This window comes from Rhineura floridana, chromosome 1 (assembly GCF_030035675.1).
Source record: "Rhineura floridana isolate rRhiFlo1 chromosome 1, rRhiFlo1.hap2, whole genome shotgun sequence".
Lineage (NCBI taxonomy): Eukaryota > Metazoa > Chordata > Lepidosauria > Squamata > Rhineuridae > Rhineura > Rhineura floridana.
Genome location: NC_084480.1, coordinates 17,681,021 through 17,699,416, shown reverse-complemented (window position 1 = coordinate 17,699,416; position 18,396 = coordinate 17,681,021). Strand labels below are relative to the sequence as shown.

General features: G+C 44.8%; 1 protein-coding gene across 4 annotated transcripts in view; it reads right to left on the bottom strand.

Annotated features, from left to right (window-relative positions):
* Positions 1-18,396, bottom strand: part of DCC (DCC netrin 1 receptor) — an 882,319-nt gene that overhangs the window by 685,111 nt on the left and 178,812 nt on the right. Inside the window, exon 1 of one of the 4 annotated variants that reach the window (XM_061614668.1) lies at positions 16,314-16,340. The exons of the other annotated variants lie outside the window; for them this stretch is intronic. The gene's annotated coding sequence lies outside the window, so the exon portion shown is untranslated. Of the gene's footprint in view, positions 1-16,313; positions 16,341-18,396 lie in introns of those variants that run through there. 4 annotated transcript variants of the gene reach the window in all.

Sequence of the window (18,396 nt, the reverse complement as noted above, 5' to 3'; positions counted from 1 at the left end):
TGGAGTTTATGGATATTAGAAATAAAATCTACTGTTTGGAATTTAACGTTATCTCTGAAGAAATTAATGAAGATATTAGAGATAAAGTTATCAATGGCTTGGATAATCTTCTGGACTGGAATGACGTGATGGAGCTTGATATAGAGAAAATCTATGGAATTAACTGCAGCCATGTGACAATGGAAAAACTCTCAAGAGATGAGCCAGTGCATTTTGTAAAAAAGAAGAACACAGATATGACTTTACAACAATATTTCAGCAACTTATTCAGAATTGATGGCAAGAAAATATTTGGGATAGAGGAAATTCCCATCAGACTCTTATTATATGACTATGGCTATGACAGCAAGATTATTATGGAATACTGATAATGGAAGATTGGACACTGAAATTACTGGACTTAACAGGACTATTGAAGATGGAAGATGGAATTAATAGGGATAATGGAATAATGGCTATTGAAATTATTGGACCTAACAGATTTTGATGAGATGGATTAATTGATATGTTTATTTGGACTATGGTTATGACAATAAGATTATTATTATTATTAACGAGATGGATTAATTGACATGTTTATTTGGAGAAAAATTGATAGATATATTTCTTAAAGAATTGAAACCTCTCTTTGACTTTTTGCGGAAAGAATAAAGTAATGTTTATGAGATTTGATGATTAATTAAGATAACTACTGGAGGAAAGTGATTTTATAATATAATTTAAGAGACAGGATTGTTATATATTGTAGATCTATAACTGATTTGATCTGCGACAAATGGGAAGTCAACATTTTATTTTTTTGTTTAATCATTTTTGTTTTGTTTTGTTTTTTGTCTTTGAATGTTTTATGATTTTGTTTTGTATGTTTTATGAAAATTTGAATAAAAATTATTGTAAAAAAAAAAAAAGAACAGTGCAATCATATCTCCCCTCAGTCTTCTCTTCTCAAGGCTAAACATGCCCAGTTCTTTCAGTCTCTCCTCATAGGGCTTTGTTTCCAGTCCCCTGATCATCCTTGTTGCCCTCCTCTGGACCTGTTCCAGTTTGTCTGCATCCTTCTTCAAGTGTGGTATCTAGAACTGGATGCAGTACTCAAGATGACCAGTGCTGAATAGACGGGAGCCAATACTTCACGTGATTTGGAAACTACACTTCTGTTAATGCAACCTAAAATAGCATTTGCCTTTTTTGCACCCACATCTCACTTTGGCTCATATTCAGCTTGTGATCAACAACGATCCCAAGATCCTTCTCACATGTAGTATAGCTGAGCCAAGTATCCTGCATCTTATAACTGTGCCTTTGGTTTCTTTTTCCTAAGTGTAGAACTTTGAACTTATCCCTGTTAAATTTCATTCTGTTGTTTTCAGCCCAATGCTCCAGCCTATCAAGATTCTATCAATAAAATGTCTGCATTTTGTTTTGTATATATATTACTGTATGTTTTTAAATAGTACACAGCTTAGGCAACCCTATGAATAAGGTTTTCATGGTAAGCGGTATTCAGAGGTGGTTTACCATTGCCTTCCTCTGAGGCTGAGAGGCAGTGACTGGCCCAAGGTCACACAGTGAGCTTCATGGCTGGGTGGAGATTCAAACTCTGGTCTTCCAGGTTCTAGTCCAACACTCTAACCACTAATACACTCTATATGGGCCTGTTCAGAGGTTGCAACTGGTACAAAATGCAGCAGTCAGGCTATTGGTGGATGTGGCTGCTAATTGCATAAAACATCTATTTTGAAAGACTTGCCCAGGTTGCCTATTGTCTCCAGGGCTCAGGTCAAGGTGCTATCCTAGCTTCTGGCAAACAACAGTGACAGGTATACATTCTTGTAAGTAAAGAAGCCAAGCTTTATTGCAGCAGACTGACAGGAGAAAAGCAGAAATCCTTGCCTCATCACCTAAGGCAGCCTTTCCCAACCTTTGGGTCCCCAGATGTTGTTGCACTACAACTCCCATCAGCCCCAGCCAACACAGCCAATGATCAGGAATGTTGGGAATTGTAGTCCAGCAACACCTGGGGACCCAAAGGTTGGGAAAGGCTGACCTAAGGGCATCTGGACTAATTCCAGGAAGAGAAGTTTTCAGGGCTCCCTAAAACTAGTTCAGGTACAAGGCCAGCAGTCAGGATTCCAGGATTAGGAGCTGTGATCTGACACTCCAGAGGCTGAGGTTGTTCCCACAATCTATCCTGCCTACCTGCCAAGTGGAAGGGAAAGTCCAACTACTCATGAGGCTGCCTGTACTACCATGGTATACTCCGGAGCTGAGAGCGATGAAGCAAGATAGGAGGAGGCTTGAGCGGAAATGGAGACGAACTCCCGACGGATACAATTATGCGCTGGTTAGTGCTTCGACTAAGCTCTATGTAGGAGCAGTGAAGGCAGCTAAAAAACATCATTTTGCTGCCACTATTAAATCATCTCTTTGCCGCCCAGCGGAGCTCTTTCGAGTTGTCCGGGGGCTTCTCCATTCAAACCCTCCGGACACGGTGGAATCATCGGAGGCCCGCTGTAATCAGTTTGCCGATCACTTCCAGAATAAGATCTCATGTATCCGCCGGGACCTAGACTCTCAAGTTATAGCAGTAGATCCTAGTGAGATGTCCGGAGCACAGTCTTGTCCTGTTTTGTTGGATGAGCTTCAGTTGGTTCAACTCGAGGACGTGGACAAGGTGCTTGGACAGGTACGTGCAACCACTTCGGTACTGGATCCTTGCCCCTCCTGGCTGATAAAAACTAGTAGGAATGGAACAGGTAGCTGGGCCAAGGAAGTGATAAATGCCTCTTTACGAGAGGGAGTGGTCCCAGGCTGTCTGAAAGAGGCAGTGGTGAGACCACTCCTGAAAAAGCCTTCCTTGGACCCAGACAATTTTAACAGCTACAGGCCAGTGGCGAATGTTCCATTCCTGGGCAAGGTCTTGGAACGGGTGGTTGCTGGCCAGCTCCAGGCGCTATTGGATGAAACTGATTATCTAGATCCATTTCAATCGGGTTTTAGGCCCGGTTTTGGCACTGAGACAGCCTTGGTCACCCTGTACGATGACCTATGTCGGGAAAGAGACATAGGGAGTGTAACTCTGTTGATTCTCCTTGATCTCTCAGCGGCTTTTGATACCATCGACCATGGTATCCTTCTGGAGAGGCTCACGGAGTTGGGAGTTGGAGGTACTGCTTGGCAGTGGTTCCGCTCCTACTTGGCGGGTCGTCTCCAGAAGGTAGTGCTTGGGGAACATTGCTCGACACCGCGGGCTCTCCAATATGGGGTCCCGCAGGGGTCAGTTTTGTCCCCCCTGCTTTTTAATATCTACATGAAGCCGTTGGGAGAGGTCATCAGGAGTTTTGGAGTGCGTTGTCATCAGTATGCTGATGACACGCAGCTCTACTTCTCCTTTTCATCTTCTTCAGGTGAGGCTGTCGATTTGCTGAACCGTTGCCTGGCCTCGACAATGGACTGGATGAGAGTTAACAAACTGAAGCTCAATCCAGACAAGACTGAGATGCTGTTGGTGGACGGGTTCTCTGATCGGATGGTGGATATATACCCTGTCCTGGACAGGGTTACACTCCCCCTAAAGGACCGGGTTCGTAGTCTGGGAGTCTTTTTAGACTCTTCCCTCTCACTTGAGGCTCAAGTAGCCTCGGTGGTTAGGAATGCGTTTTACCAACTTCGGTTGGTAGCCCAGCTACGTCCCTATTTGAGTAAAGAGGACCTTACATCAGTGGTACATGCTCTGGTAACCTCACGTTTGGATTACTGTAATGCGCTTTACGTAGGGCTACCTTTGAAGACAGTTCGGAAGCTACAACTAGTGCAAAATACGGCGGCCAGATTGCTGACAAGGACCAAGCGGTCCGAGCATATAACACCTGTTCTGGCCAGCTTGCACTGGTTGCCAATATGTTTCCGGGCTAGATTCAAAGTGTTGGTATTAACCTATAAAGCCTTATACGGTGCGGGACCACAATACCTTGCGGAACGCCTCTTCCGATATGAACCGGCCCGTGCACTACGTTCTGCTACGAAGGCCCTCCTCCGGGTTCCAACTCACAGGGAGGCCCGGAGGGTGATGATAAGATCTAGGGCCTTCTCAGTGGTGGCCCCCGAACTATGGAACAGTCTCCCTGAGGAAGTACGCCTGGCGCCGACTCTGCTCTCCTTCCGGCGCCAGGTCAAAACCTTCCTATTCTCTGAAGCATTTTAAGTTACACTGATTTAATTTTAAAAATGTTTACTGTGTTGGATTGTTGCTTGTATTTTAGTATTGTTTTGTTATTTATTGTATTTTTATGCTGTTTTATGTTCACCGCCCGGAGAGCTATTGCTAGTCGGGCGGTATATAAATTTAATAAATAAATAAATAAATAAGAGCTCCTGGCCTGCAGCTAGACTCTCTTTCTTGGGGACTAGGTCTGCTTCTGCCTCTTGAGACACCACCATTGCCTCAGAGACAATGCCTGGCTTTCTTCCTCCCCTGATAGCTCAGTCTGTGCAATGGAATTCCCCTCCTCCCCTGGCAGAGCAGGGCCCCCCCAGGCATTCCATGGGCCTGCTTCCTCCTTGTGAGCCAAGGAAGTAAGAGGTGACCTGCAAGATTTCCAGAGGGATAGTCTCAATGGGAGGAGCTGGCTCCAAGCCAGGGCCTTGGGCAGGAGGACTCCGATCCATAGCATCTTCCTCTCACCCATCATCCTCATCAGCGTTTTCAGGGAAGGCCATGACAGGTGCTCATGATGACATTTAAAGTCCTACATGACTAGGATCTGAAATATTTAAAAGAAGGTCTTCTCCCATATCAACCTGCCTATGCTTTCAGATATAGGTAGGGAGCCCTTTTGGTAGTTCTCATGCCTAATGGGATCCGTGGTCCATGGCTTGGTGTGGGAGCCCATGATAGGACATGGTGTGGGGTGTCACACTTTAACCTTGCTTTATTTCCAATTGCAGGTGAAAATGTGCATCTTTGTCCAGGCCTTTGGGGAGGGGTGAGATGTGCTGGAAGACTGAGATTTTTTTCTTTTTTGCTGCTATTGTCTGTTCTTGCATTTTATTGCAAATAGTGTTACATTTTATTTAGTTTCTGCACTGTAAATTTTTGGTTTAAATTAGGGTTGGGGTTTGGTAGCTGGTTCCTAGCCATTTGAATTCCAACAGTCCAGCTTTCATTACTGATCCGCCATTTTTTTGTTCCAGATTGTTTGCGCAATTGCCAATTCGTGGGTTTTTTCCAGGAAAAAAAAATGTAATTGCTAACTAAAATGCTCATGAAAATGCTTATGCTGTAGGCACATGTTCCACTGAATTAAGTTAAGAATGCGTCAGCTTGGGGGAAAGCTGATTACACAGACAGCAACATAAAAATTGGAGCAGATTTTTTTTTAAAAGTGCCAATGACAGCTGCAACCCACTGCAAGAAATCAACACCAATCTGAAAACAATGTGGATTGTCAGATAATGTCAACATCCAGTAATAAATCCAATTTAGCAAATATTCTACCCCATCCCTACTTTAAATGTTTGCATTTTCCACCCTCAAACCTTTTAGTGAAGGGCAGATTATAAACTGTGATGGTAATCAAATAAGAATAACCAGATTAATTTTCATGATAATCAAATAAGAATAATCTCTACAATACCAAAGTACAATTCAGGTAAACTATGAACTCAGCTGGAAATAGCACTAATAATCACCAAGAGTAGCTTTGGAAAGCCTTGATATTACTGGGCTATTTTTTGTTCCTGGAACTGAACAGCTGATAATCCCTGGTATAGGTTTATAACCTATAAAAGGTACAAGACACAAGCAAGGGGAGAGGAGAGGGCTTGTTTTAACTGTTCTGCTGTTTTAATGGGTTTGTTCATTATACATTTTAATTATTATAGATGTTTTAATATATTTTAACTATGTGTTTTAACTATGGGTAGTTATATTTTTATAATTTGGTTTTGCTAGTTATTTTGCTGTTGGCTTTTATGTGTTTGTGAACTGCTTTGGATTTTTTTTCCAAATGGAAATGTGGTATATACATTGTAACAACAACAACAACAATAATGGTGGTGGTGCGAGTGGCAAGGGCCATAGCTCAGTGGTACAGTATCTGCTTTTCATGCAGAAGGTACCAGGCTCAATCCCCAGCATCTCCAGGTAGGGCTTGGAATGAGTCCCTGCCTGAAATTCTGGAGAGCTGCCACTAGTTTGTGTAGACAGTACTGAGCTAGATGGATCAATGGTCTGATTCACTTGAAGGCAGCTTCCTAAGTTCCTGTGAAGAGTTACTTCACACTGCTGGAAGGCAGAACTTGCACATAATATATGTTATATGTTGCTTTAATTTGCTAGATTGATTCCGTAAGTTCCTTGCCCTGGGAACGTATGGTGAAGGTCGGGTTATAAGGGTTCATAATAAATGATTAAATAAACAGAAAGCTTAGGGAGAGAAAAGAGAAATGTGTGCTGCTTATCGCTCAAGTGCATTGGTGGTTTTAAATAGTTTAAATATCTTACACATGAGGAAAAGGCATAGCAAGATCTTCACATTATCCCATGTCTGGTGGTGGCTGTTGTTGCTGCTGCTGCTGTTGTAGTTTACATATGCTACAGAATAGGCTTGTAATGAAAAAAGCAGGATCATCCCATCAGCTCTCCTGAAAGACAACCTCCAATGGGTTCCTTCTGTCCCTGAACGGTTTCCACTTCAGCTGGCCCTTAGAAGAACTGCTCTTTAATTTCCCCAAGTTACCCTGCTTCCTTTCCCATCATGTCTTCCCCTTTTTGTGTCATGTCTTTTAGATTATAAGCAAGTGGGCAGGGACTGTCTTGTTTTCATTGATGGAATAAAAGCTCACAGAACAGCAGGGTAAAAATGCTCTAGACAGAGAGACAGGCAGATACATAGATACCATTCACAATGCTAAGGGACTTTATGGAAGCAGTAATGATTGGTTGAGCTATCCTGATGTCACAGAAGGCCAGGGCAAGCTGGTGTGATGGTCCCAACTTTGAATGATAGCCAAGGCTCAGAACAAAGAAATATGAGCCAACAGAGTCTGTGGCAGCCATGGCAACATCTGAAAAATCCAAACAGGTTCCCTGATACTGAACCCAAGGCTGATCAAACCAACAGAATGGAATTTAACAGAGATAAGTGCGAAGTTTTGCACCTAGGAAAAAGAAACCAAGTGCACAGGTACAAAATGGGGGGTACTTGTCTCAGCAATACTGCATGCAAGACGGATCTTGCAATTATTGTTGATCACAAGCTGAATATGAGCTGACAGTGTGATGTGGGTGCAAAAAAGGCAAATGCTATCTTAGGCTGCATTAAGAGAAGCATAATTTCCAAATCATGTGAAGTACCAGTTCCCCTCTATTCAGCACTGGTTAGGCCTCATGTTGAGTACTGCATCCAGTTCTGGACATCACACTTTAAGAAGGATGCAGACAAACTGGAACGGGTTCAGGGGAGGGCAACAAGGATGATTAAGGGACTGGAAACAAAGCCCTATGAGGAAAGGCTGAAAGAACTGGGCATGTTTAGCCTTGAGAAGACTGAGGGGAGATATGATAGCACTCTTCAAGTACTTGAAAGGTTGTTACGGGGGGGGGAAAGATCTCTTCTCAGCCATCCCAGAGTGCAGGATACTGAATAATAGTTACAGGAAGCCAATTTTTGGCTAAACATCAGGAAAACCTTCCTAACTGTTAAGAGTGATACGACAATTAGACCAATGACCTAGGGAGTTGGTGGGCTCTTCAACACTTGAGGCAGTCAAGAGGCAGTTGGACACCCACCTGTCAGATATGCTTGGATTCCTGCATTGAGCAGGGAGCTGGACTTAATGGCCGTATAGGCCCCTTCCAACTCTACTATTTTATGAGCCAGCACACTCATGGAATTCCCCCAGTCCTGAATTGTGTGAGCCACGGAACCCCTTCTACAAGCATGATTCAACCACACACACCCTACTCCACAACTCTCGCCCAAAGGTGCAAGGAGAGCAGGAGGCAAGAATCCACTAAGAGAAGGAGCCCAGGGTTGTCCCTTTAAGAAGCCAAATGCCCCAAGTGGTGGTGGTGGAACCTAAGAGGGGTACATGGGAAGCTGCCTTATACTGAGCCAGACCATTGGTCCATCTAACTCAGTACAGTCTACACTGATTGGCAGTAGCTACCCAGGGTTTCAAGCAGGATCTCTCCCAGTCCTACCTGGAGACTGAATCTGGGACTGTTTGCAGGCAAAGTTGATGTTATACCACTAAGCTATGGACTCCAGGATTTAAAATGTAAATGTACTGCCTTCAAGTCGATCCCGACTTATGGAGACCCTATGAACAGAGTTTTCATGAGGCTGAGAGGCAGTGACTGGCCCTGGGTGAGCTTCATGGCTATGTGGGGGTTCAAATCCTGGTCTCCCAGGTTGTAGTCCAACACCTTAACCACTATGCCACACTGGCTTTCTCCAGGATTTATAAGGCCTCAGTCAACCCCCAGCTTTCATCAGAGCAAGTTGTGCACTTGGAGTTATCCAAGGTTCTGAAACTCTGGCTGCTTTTATTACTATGCCCTGTGGGATCCTGCAGCGGACAGAACAGGAAGCAGTACATTTTCTGTCTTTCACAGAAGTGTTCAGTTCTCAGGCAGGGAAGGAGAAACAGGACGCAGACTGCAAGTCCTAGAGGGAAGTCAAAAGGAGCAGGAAGGGACTCATTAAACACACACAGGGACAAGATGGGGTCCCGAGAGGCAAGGACAGACTGGAAGAGAGAACAGGGCAGTTGGGAAGTGTATGTGGCCAGCTTCGCATGTAAGAACATAAGAACATAAGAAGAGCCTGCTGGATCAGGCCAGTGGCCCATCTAGTCCAGCATCCTGTTCTCACAGTGGCCAACCAGGTGCCCGGGGGAAGCCCGCAAGCAGGACCTGAGTGCAAGAACACTCTCCCCTCCTGAGGCTTCCGGCAACTGGTTTTCAGAAGCATGCTGCCTCTGACTAGGGTGGCAGAGCACAGCCATCATGGCTAGTAGCCATTGATAGCCCTGTTCTCCATGAATTTGTCTAATCTTCTGTAAAAAGGGCATACTCCTTTGAAATAACTAGCAAAAGCTTCAGCGACAGGCCCCTGGTTCTTTTGGATTCCTTGCCAAGCATACACATTCCACCCAAGAAATTCAAAGTGAGCTGTAAAGTCCCAAATTTGTTAGGTAACCTTTTGTGTGATACCTCCATCAACAATCACATCAAAGCACATAAAGTTCAGCCTGTTGCAGAGCCTGTGAATATCAATCTCCTTCAAATACGTTCAGCAGCAAATTACATGACACCCTTAAGCTTCTTGCTTTGACCCGGGTCTGTGTTTCGCATATCTTAAGCAAAAAAAAGCTATCCTACCAATCTCAGATTGATCACACAGTCACAAATTTATTCAATCAGGAGCAGACGAAATGCTCACCTGGCCACAGACCAACATGCTCTATGTAGACAGGGGGAAAGTCAGCACATTTCTGACAGCAATCCATTATTGCTCTTATGACTCTATTATTCTTGTGACTTCACTTAGAACAATTTCTTCCCAAAGTGGCTCATTGCCAAATGATGTGTGGCCATGTCTGTGTTTATTTTTGTTCACCTTTTGTCTTGTCATTCACAGCGAATGATTCTTGTATGTGAGCCAATTCTAGGATGGTTCTGGAATACTGTCTAGATTTGATGCCAAAAAGTGGCACCTAAACTCATGGTGAACTTGGGACTTGTTTCTCAGGAGAACCATCAAGTTAAATTGTTAGTTTATATGGGCTGTGGCAGCTTTTCCAAACTCTTGGGTCTCCGGATGTTGCTGGATTACAGTTCCCATAATTCCTGACCATTGGGAGTTGTAGTCCAACTAAGTCATATTTCAAGTAAACCCACTGAAATAAATTGACATGACTAATTTATGTTCATTGATTTCAATGGGTCTACTCCGAATATGACTTCATTGGATGCAACCCTACAAGAAGAGGGCTGGAAGAATTGAGGAGCCAAACTCATCACTTCCTGCAGCATTGAAATAATATTAATCAACATCAAAACTGGATCTGTTTGATTCCCAGATGAAGAAATGGGGGGGGCATTTTACTGTATATTATCTAGAAAAAGCGTGAAATTCTCCAATTGTTCAGGAGGAGCTTGAAAAAGCCCCCCCTCCAAAAAAAAAAAGATCAGATAATTATTTTCAGTGAAATGTCAGCTCAGCCCTGCAGAATCTTTGGGATGATTATGTTTCAGAGAGAGGAAGAGAGAGAGAGAGAGAGAGATGTCACACTTGCTTCCCATAGGAAGTTGCCTTCTACTGAGTCAGACCATTGGCCCATCTAGCTCAGTACTGCTTATACAGACTGGCAGCAGCTCTCTGGGAGTTAAGGCAGGAGTCCCTCCCAGGCCTACCTGGGATTGAACCTGAGATCTTCTGCATGCAAAGCAGATGTTCTACCACTGCGCTACGGCCTTTCCCCATTTGCTAGGTCTTGGATATGGGAAATTCTACCAGCTTGAACTTCAGCACTCACTGCAGAGTTTTGGCCTCCAGCCCCAAAGTGGCAACCAGGGTCAAGAGGCAATGAGCGGTAGGGCTCTCATCAGCCTAATAAGAACATAAGAACATAAGAACATAAGAAGAGCCTGCTGGATCAGGCCAGTGGCCCATCTAGTCCAGCACTCTGTTCTCACAGTGGCCAACCAGGTGCCTGGGGGAAGCCCGCAAGCAGGACCCGAGTGCAAGAACACTTTCCCCTCCTGAGGCTTCCGGCAACTGGTTTTCAGAAGCATGCTGCCTCTGACTAGGGTGGCAGAGCACAGCCATCATGGCTAGTAGCCATTGATAGCCCTGTCCTCCATGAATTTGTCTAATCTTCTTTTAAAGCCATCCAAGCTGGTGGCCATTACTGCATCTTGTGGCAGCAAATTCCATAGTTTAACTATGCGGTGAGTAAAGAAGTACTTCCTTTTGTCTGTCCTGAATCTTCCAACATTCAGCTTCTTTGAATGTCCACGAGTTCTAGTATTATGAGAGAGGGAGAAGAACTTTTCTCTATCCACTTTCTCAATGCCATGCATAATTTTATACACTTCTATCATGTCTCCTCTGACCCGCCTTTTCTCTAAACTAAAAAGCCCCAAATGCTGCAACCTTTCCTCGTAAGGGAGTCGCTCCATCCCCTTGATCATTCTGGTTGCCCTCTTCTGAACCTTTTCCAACTCTATAATATCCTTTTTGAGATGAGGCGACCAGAACTGTACACAGTATTCCAAATGCGGCCGCACCATAGATTTATACAACGGCATGATGATATCGGCTGTTTTATTTTCAATACCTTTCCTAATTAACCCTAGCATGGAATTTGCCTTTTTCACAGCTGCCGCACACTGGGTCGACATTTTCATCGTGCTGTCCACTACAACCCCGAGGTCTCTCTCCTGGTCGGTCACCGCCAGTTCAGACCCCATGAGCGTATATGTGAAATTCAGATTTTTTGCTCCAATATGCATAATTTTACACTTGTTTATATTGAATTGCATTTGCCATTTTCCCGCCCATTCACTCAGTTTGGAGAGATCTTTTTGGAGCTCTTCGCAATCCCTTTTTGTTTTAACAACCCTGAACAATTTAGTGTCGTCAGCAAACTTGGCCACTTCACTGCTCACTCCTAATTCTAGGTCATTAATGAACAAGTTGAAAAGTACAGGTCCCAATACCGATCCTTGAGGGACTCCACTTTCTACAGCCCTCCATTGGGAGAACTGTCCGTTTATTCCTACTCTCTGCTTTCTGCTTCTTAACCAATTCCTTATCCACAAGAGGACCTCTCCTCTTATTCCATGACTGCTAAGCTTCCTCAGAAGCCTTTGGTGAGGTACCTTGTCAAACGCTTTTTGAAAGTCTAAGTACACTATGTCCACTGGATCACCTCTATCTATATGCTTGTTGACACTCTCAAAGAATTCTAATAGGTTACTGAGACAGGACCTTCCCTTGCAGAAGCCATGCTGGCTCTGCTTCAGCAAGGCTTGTTCTTCTATGTGCTTAGTTAATCTAGCTTTAATAATACTTTCTACCAGTTTTCCAGGGACAGAAGTTAAGCTAACTGGCCTGTAATTTCCGGGATCCCCCCTGGATCCCTTTTTGAAGATTGGCGTTACATTTGCCACTTTCCAGTCCTCAGGCACGGAGGAGGACCCGAGGGACAAGTTACATATTTTAGTTAGCAGATCAGCAATTTCACCTTTGAGTTCTTTAACTCTCGGGTGGATGCCATCCGGGCCCGGTGATTTGTCAGTTTTTATATTATCCATTAAGCTTAGAACTTCCTCTCTCGTTACCACTATTTGTCTTAGTTCCTCAGAATCCCTTCCTGCAAATGTTAGTTCAGGTTCAGGGATCTGCCCTATATCTTCCACTGGGAAGACAGATGCAAAGAATTCATTTAGCTTCTCTGCAATCTCCTTATCGTTCTTTAGTACACCTTTGACTCCCTTATCATCCAAGGGTCCAATTGTCTCCCTAGATGGTCTCCTGCTTTGAATGTATTTATAGAATTTTTTGTTGGTGGTTTTTATGTTCTTAGCAATGTGCTCCTCAAATTCTTTTTTAGCATCCCTTATTGTCTTCTTGCATTTCTTTTGCCACAGTTTGTGTTCTTTTTTATTTTCTTCATTCGGACAAGACTTCCATTTTCTGAAGGAAGACTTTTTGCCTCTAAGAGCTTCCTTGACTTTGCTCGTTACCCATGCTGGTATCTTCTTGGCCCTGGCGGTACCTTTTCTGATCTGCGGTATGCACTCCAGTTGAGCTTCTAATATAGTGTTTTTAAACAACTTCCAAGCATTTTCGAGTGATGTGACCCTCTGGACTTTGTTTTTCAGCTTTCTTTTTACCAATCCCCTCATTTTTGTGAAGTTTCCTCTTTTGAAGTCAAATGTGACCGTGTTGGATTTTCTTGGTAATTGGCCATTTACATGTATGTTTAATTTAATAGCACTGTGGTCACTGCTCCCAATCGGTTCAACAACACTTACATCTCGCACCAGGTCCCGGTCCCCACTGAGGATTAAGTCCAGGGTTGCCGTCCCTCTGGTCGGTTCCATGACCAACTGATCTAGGGAATAGTCATTTAAAATATCTAGAAACTTTGCTTCTTTGTCATGACTGGAACACATATGCAGCCAGTCTATGTCCGGGTAGTTGAAGTCACCCATTACTACCACATTTCCTAGTTTGGATGCTTCCTCAATTTCATATCTCATCTCAAGGTCTCCCTGAGCATTTTGATCAGGGGGACGATAGATCGTTCCCAGTATTAAGTCCCTCCTGGGGCACGGTATCACCACCCACAACGATTCTGTGGAGGAGTCTGCCTCTTTTGGGGTTTTGAGCTTGCTGGATTCAATGCCTTCTTTCACGTATAGAGCGACTCCGCCACCAATACGTCCTTCCCTGTCCTTCCAATATAGTTTATATCCAGGGATAACTGTATCCCACTGGTTTTCTCCATTCCACCAGGTCTCCGTTATGCTCACTATATCAATGCTCTTCTCTAAGACCAAGCACTCCAGTTCTCCCATCTTGGTTCGGAGGCTCCTAGCATTAGCGTACAGGCACTTGTAAGCAGTGTCTCTCTTCAAGTGTCTTTGGCACTTGTGGTTAGGCCTGTGGTAATTTTGCTCTTCTGAATTTATATCCTGTGCCCCTGCTCTCACAATGCCTACTTCTAGGCCTACCCCTTTTAAAATTTCATCATTTCTTTGGTTTTTATCCCAGGGGGGAGGTTTATTCTGAACCGGACCTTTCTCAGCTCCTGTCGGGTTTCCCCCCTCAGTCAGTTTAAAAGCTGCTCTGCTACCTTTTTAATTTTAAGTGCCAGCAGTCTGGTTCCATTCTGGTTCAAGTGGAGCCCGTCCCTTTTGTACAGGCCCGGATTGTCCCAAAATGTTCCCCAGTGCCTAACAAATCCAAACCCTTCCACCCGACACCATTGTCTCATCCACGCATTGAGACTGCGAAGCTGGGCCTGTCTGGCTGGTCCTGTGCGTGGAACCGGTAGCATTTCAGAGAAAGCCACCTTGGAGGTCCTGGCTTTCAGCATCCTACCTAGCAACCTAAATTTTGCTTCCAGGACCTCACGGCTGCATTTCCCCATGTCGTTGGTGCCAACGTGCACCACGACCACTGACTCCTTCCCAGCACTGTCTACCAAACTATCTAAACGACGGGCGATATCCGCAACCTTCGCACCAGGCAGGCAAAACACCTTGCGGTCTACACGCCCATCACACACCCCACTGTCTATGTTCCTAATGATGGAATCACCCACTACAAGGATCCCTCCACCCCCTGGAGATATATCCTCGGCATGAGAGGATAGCTGCTCATCCCCCAAGGAATGGGTCCCTTCTAAGGGATCGTTTCCCTCTTCCTCAGCTGGATGCTCTCCTTCCCCGAGACCATCGTTCTCCATGATAGCAGGAGAGCTATCATCGTTGGAGTGGGACACAGCTATAACGTCCCTGAAGGCCTCCTCCACACACCTCTCTGCCTCTCTCCGCTTTTCCAGGTCCGCCACCTTGGCCTCAAGGAAATGAAGTCGGTCTCGGAGAGCCAGGAGCTCATTGCACCGAGAGCACACCCACGACTTCTGTCCAACAGGCAGATAGTCGTACATGCTGCAGGCGGTGCAAAACACTGGAAAGCCCCCACACCCCTGCTGGCTTCTTACCTGCATAGTTTTGTTTAAGGTTTATTACGTCAATGGGTTGGAGACTGCGGTTTAGTTGAGGTCAGGGAACAGACGGGCAGAGTGGGGGGCCCTGCTGCCTCCTCGCCCTGCTGCCGAACTCGCCCTGCTGCCGAACTCGCCCTGCTGCCGAACTCGCCCTGCTGCCGAACTCGCCCTGCTGCCGAACTCTCCTTGACGCTTTGTCAGCTGGGGCCTTGACTCCTCGTCAGCTGGGGCTCCCTCTAGCTCGTGGAGCAGGCTCCCTCGTTAGGGTGCTCTGACTTTATATGTGTGGCTGGTTCCTCCCAGCTACTGCTGCCAGCCAATGATGTGTTACTTGAGGCTGATGGCTATCAGCTGGGGCTTAACTCTTTAGTATTCTCTCAGGCTTCCTTCCTTCCTGAGCGAGGGGCGGGGCTGTTTAAGCTTTTGGCTGCTTTTAATCTAATCAAGGGGCTGCGCCTTCCAGGCAAGTCTTTTGTGTTTGTTGTTTTCCCACCTAGAACAGCCTGACCTTTCTTTAACCTAGGGAAACAGAGCTTGTGGTTGTGTTTCAGGAAGGCTGAAGCTGCCCTTTTTAGCAAGGACTGAGCTGACTCTCTCCCTGTATGTGTCGGTGGAGTTTCCTTTTCCCCCTTCTCTCCGACTGGAATTTAGCCTTGTTTACAGTGTCCCCTGAAGCTTTCCTGCTAGGGTGGTGTTGAAAACTAGCTTTCTATAGGCTTCCTTCTCCTAGGATCTGTCTCCTAAGATATAGGTTCTTTCAGGATTTGGCTCCTAGCTCAGGGTGACCTTGGGCTGCCCTTATTACTTATTGCTCTGAGCTGTTTTCCTTCAATTAAATAATGGAATAAATGGGAGTTACTTACCCTCTTTTCGCTCTGCTGCTTAACTCACCTTGATGCTTTGTCAGCTGGGGCCTTGACGCTTCGTCAGCTGGGGCTCCCTCTAGCTCGTGGAGCTAGTTCTAGTTCACAAACACGTAGAGCAGGGTAGGGAACCTGTGGCCCTCCAGATGTTGTTGGAGCCCACTCCCATCATGCCAAACCAGCATAGACAATGATGACAGGATGACGGGATTTCGAGTCCGTCATCATCTGGAGAGCTACAGGTTCCCCATCCCTGGAATCAATGCAGCTGCATCAACTCTAGGCTTCCTACCATTTACAGCTTTCCTTTTCAAGTGCTGCAGCTGTCAGGGCTCATTTTCACCTGTGAAGTATAGTGTGTTAAAGGCAATTAAGTTTGTCTAGTATATTTTTAACCGAAAGAACAAGTACCCTCCTTGCTTTTAATTCATGGGACCAAAACCTAGATAGTAAATGTTGCTGAATGTGTTTTGACTTGCAGCTGTACTATAATCAGCACAGTTGGACACAGGGCAAGATTGAACATGCTATTAAACACTGAAGGTTTTTTTTTTCCAGAGAGCAAGCTGTTAAGGTCAGTTCATGAAAGCATTCTACTTAAAAAATAATAATCCAGTGGAGGGCAGAAAACTACTGAATAACTGGAAGCAGCAACCAGAAATGAACTTTCAGAAATATGGGTAGAGACACACTTACTGTTCTACTGGTTCCACTGCTTCTCCACCTCTTTTTTTCTGAAAACGGGCACACAACACTAGTCAAACTCAACCCCTTTCTACTCTAACATCTGGTTGGCTCAGCTTGAGTGCATTTTTTCTCCATTCAGCTTCAGACAGATTTTGCAGCTGATTTGTAGACCAGCCCATTGCCCCTGCAGATGTGGCCAATGGGAACACTTTGCTGTATGCTCAGCCCAAGACTTTGCTGTGAGTGATCCTGAAAGGTCTGAAGTCAGCAGTGGGGAAGGGAGGTGTGGCCAGCAAAGGTAAGAGTCACTTCAAGATGCAGCCAGAAAAACCATTCTTGCTGCTTTTGAAGCGACTAGTGTGCCCACGGCCTATGGAACACGCTATTAATACGAGTTGTCAGAATTTAGGGCTGGATGGCTCAGTCTAATTTTGCTTCATGTTACTGTCAGTCTTTCTGTCCCCTTTATGCAGATTTTTTTAAAAAGAAATCTGCACGAAATTGTGATCCCTTTTCCCTGCTCACGGATATACTTGCCCATTACCATGAGATGTCTGAGGGCTATCTATCACTACTTACAGGTGATGGCTTGTATCCACCACTCTGCAAGGAGAGTTCCAGTTTTGCAGAAAAGAAAGAAGTTGCTCCACACCCAGACTGAAGGCTTGATAAGACAGGAATTAGTAAAAAGTTTGCATTTATTAAAATATAACAAGAAATGCCATATAGCAGACATGGATAATAGTCATTTATGGTCCAGTATCATGTAGTGGTTAAGGTATTGGACTACAACCTGGGAGACCAGGGTTCAAATCTCCACACAGCCATGAAGCTCACTGGGTGACCTTGGGCCAGTCATTGCCTCTCAGCCTCAGAGGGAGGCAATGGTAAACCCCTTCTGAATACCGCTTACCATGAAAGCCCTATTTATAGGGTTGCCGTAAGTCAGAATCGACTTGAAGGCAGTCCAGGAAGGATCCACCCTTCAATTTGTCCAATCCCCTTTTAAAGTCATCTAAGTCAGTGGCCATCCCCACAACTTGTGGCTGTGAATTAACTATGCATTGTGTGAAGATACATTTTTACTTGTCCATTCCAAACGCATTTCAGTATTGTCTGAATGGCAAACATATCTTCCTCCCGTCCTTTTTCATCTGTGCAGGTATCAAAATTAGGCCAGATCTACACCATACATTTTAAACACTTTCAACACATATGTAAAGCACATGACTTCGCAGCCCAAGAATTCTGGGAACAATAGTTTCCCCCTCACAGTGCTACAATCCTCAGCACTCTTAACAAACTACAGTCCCCAGGATTCTTTGGGGAAAGCCATGTGCATAAAATGTATGTTGAATGTGCTTTAAATGTATGATGTGGATCTGCCTAAAAACAAATTAGGGCAGACTTTGAGTCACACCAGCTGGCATTGCATGCAACTGGCTCAGCAAAGAGATAGCAGCCAAGAAGTTTCAGAGGCCCATAGGAACTGCCTAAGAACTCCTCCACACACATGCGCCACTACTCTTAATATCAACAAGCCTCGTCCAGGAGATTTTTCCTGGTGATTTGGCTACACTGCCCATTCAACAGACACCCTTAAAAGATATTGTTATTAGACAGTAGCAAAATGATTGTCACTTTGATTGGTGGGGCGGGAGGTATGTGTTTAGGGCAAAGGTTCCCAAGCTGTGGTCTTTGGAGCACCAGTGGTCTGCGAGCTTCATTCAGGTAGCGCGCAGCATGTCTGACTTCTATATTGATTTTTTTAATTGCCTATCCATTGCTTCTTTCATTTCTTATATTGCATTGTTATTGCATGGCAATTTGAATTCTATGGAATGCAAATTGTAATTAAATGAAATATAATGTAAGCAATAAAAGAAGCAATCAAAATACAGTTAAAAATCATACAGCATCGAGCACGGCATGTTATAACTGCAGTTGTTACAACGGCAGAAAAATCATTAAGTGGTCTGCCAAGACCATCAGCAATTTGCAAGTGTTTGGGGACCACTGTGTAGGGAGAAGGGCCTGGGGAGTGCATGTAATGTATGTCTACATGCTAAAAAACAGAACTTTCAGTCTGGAG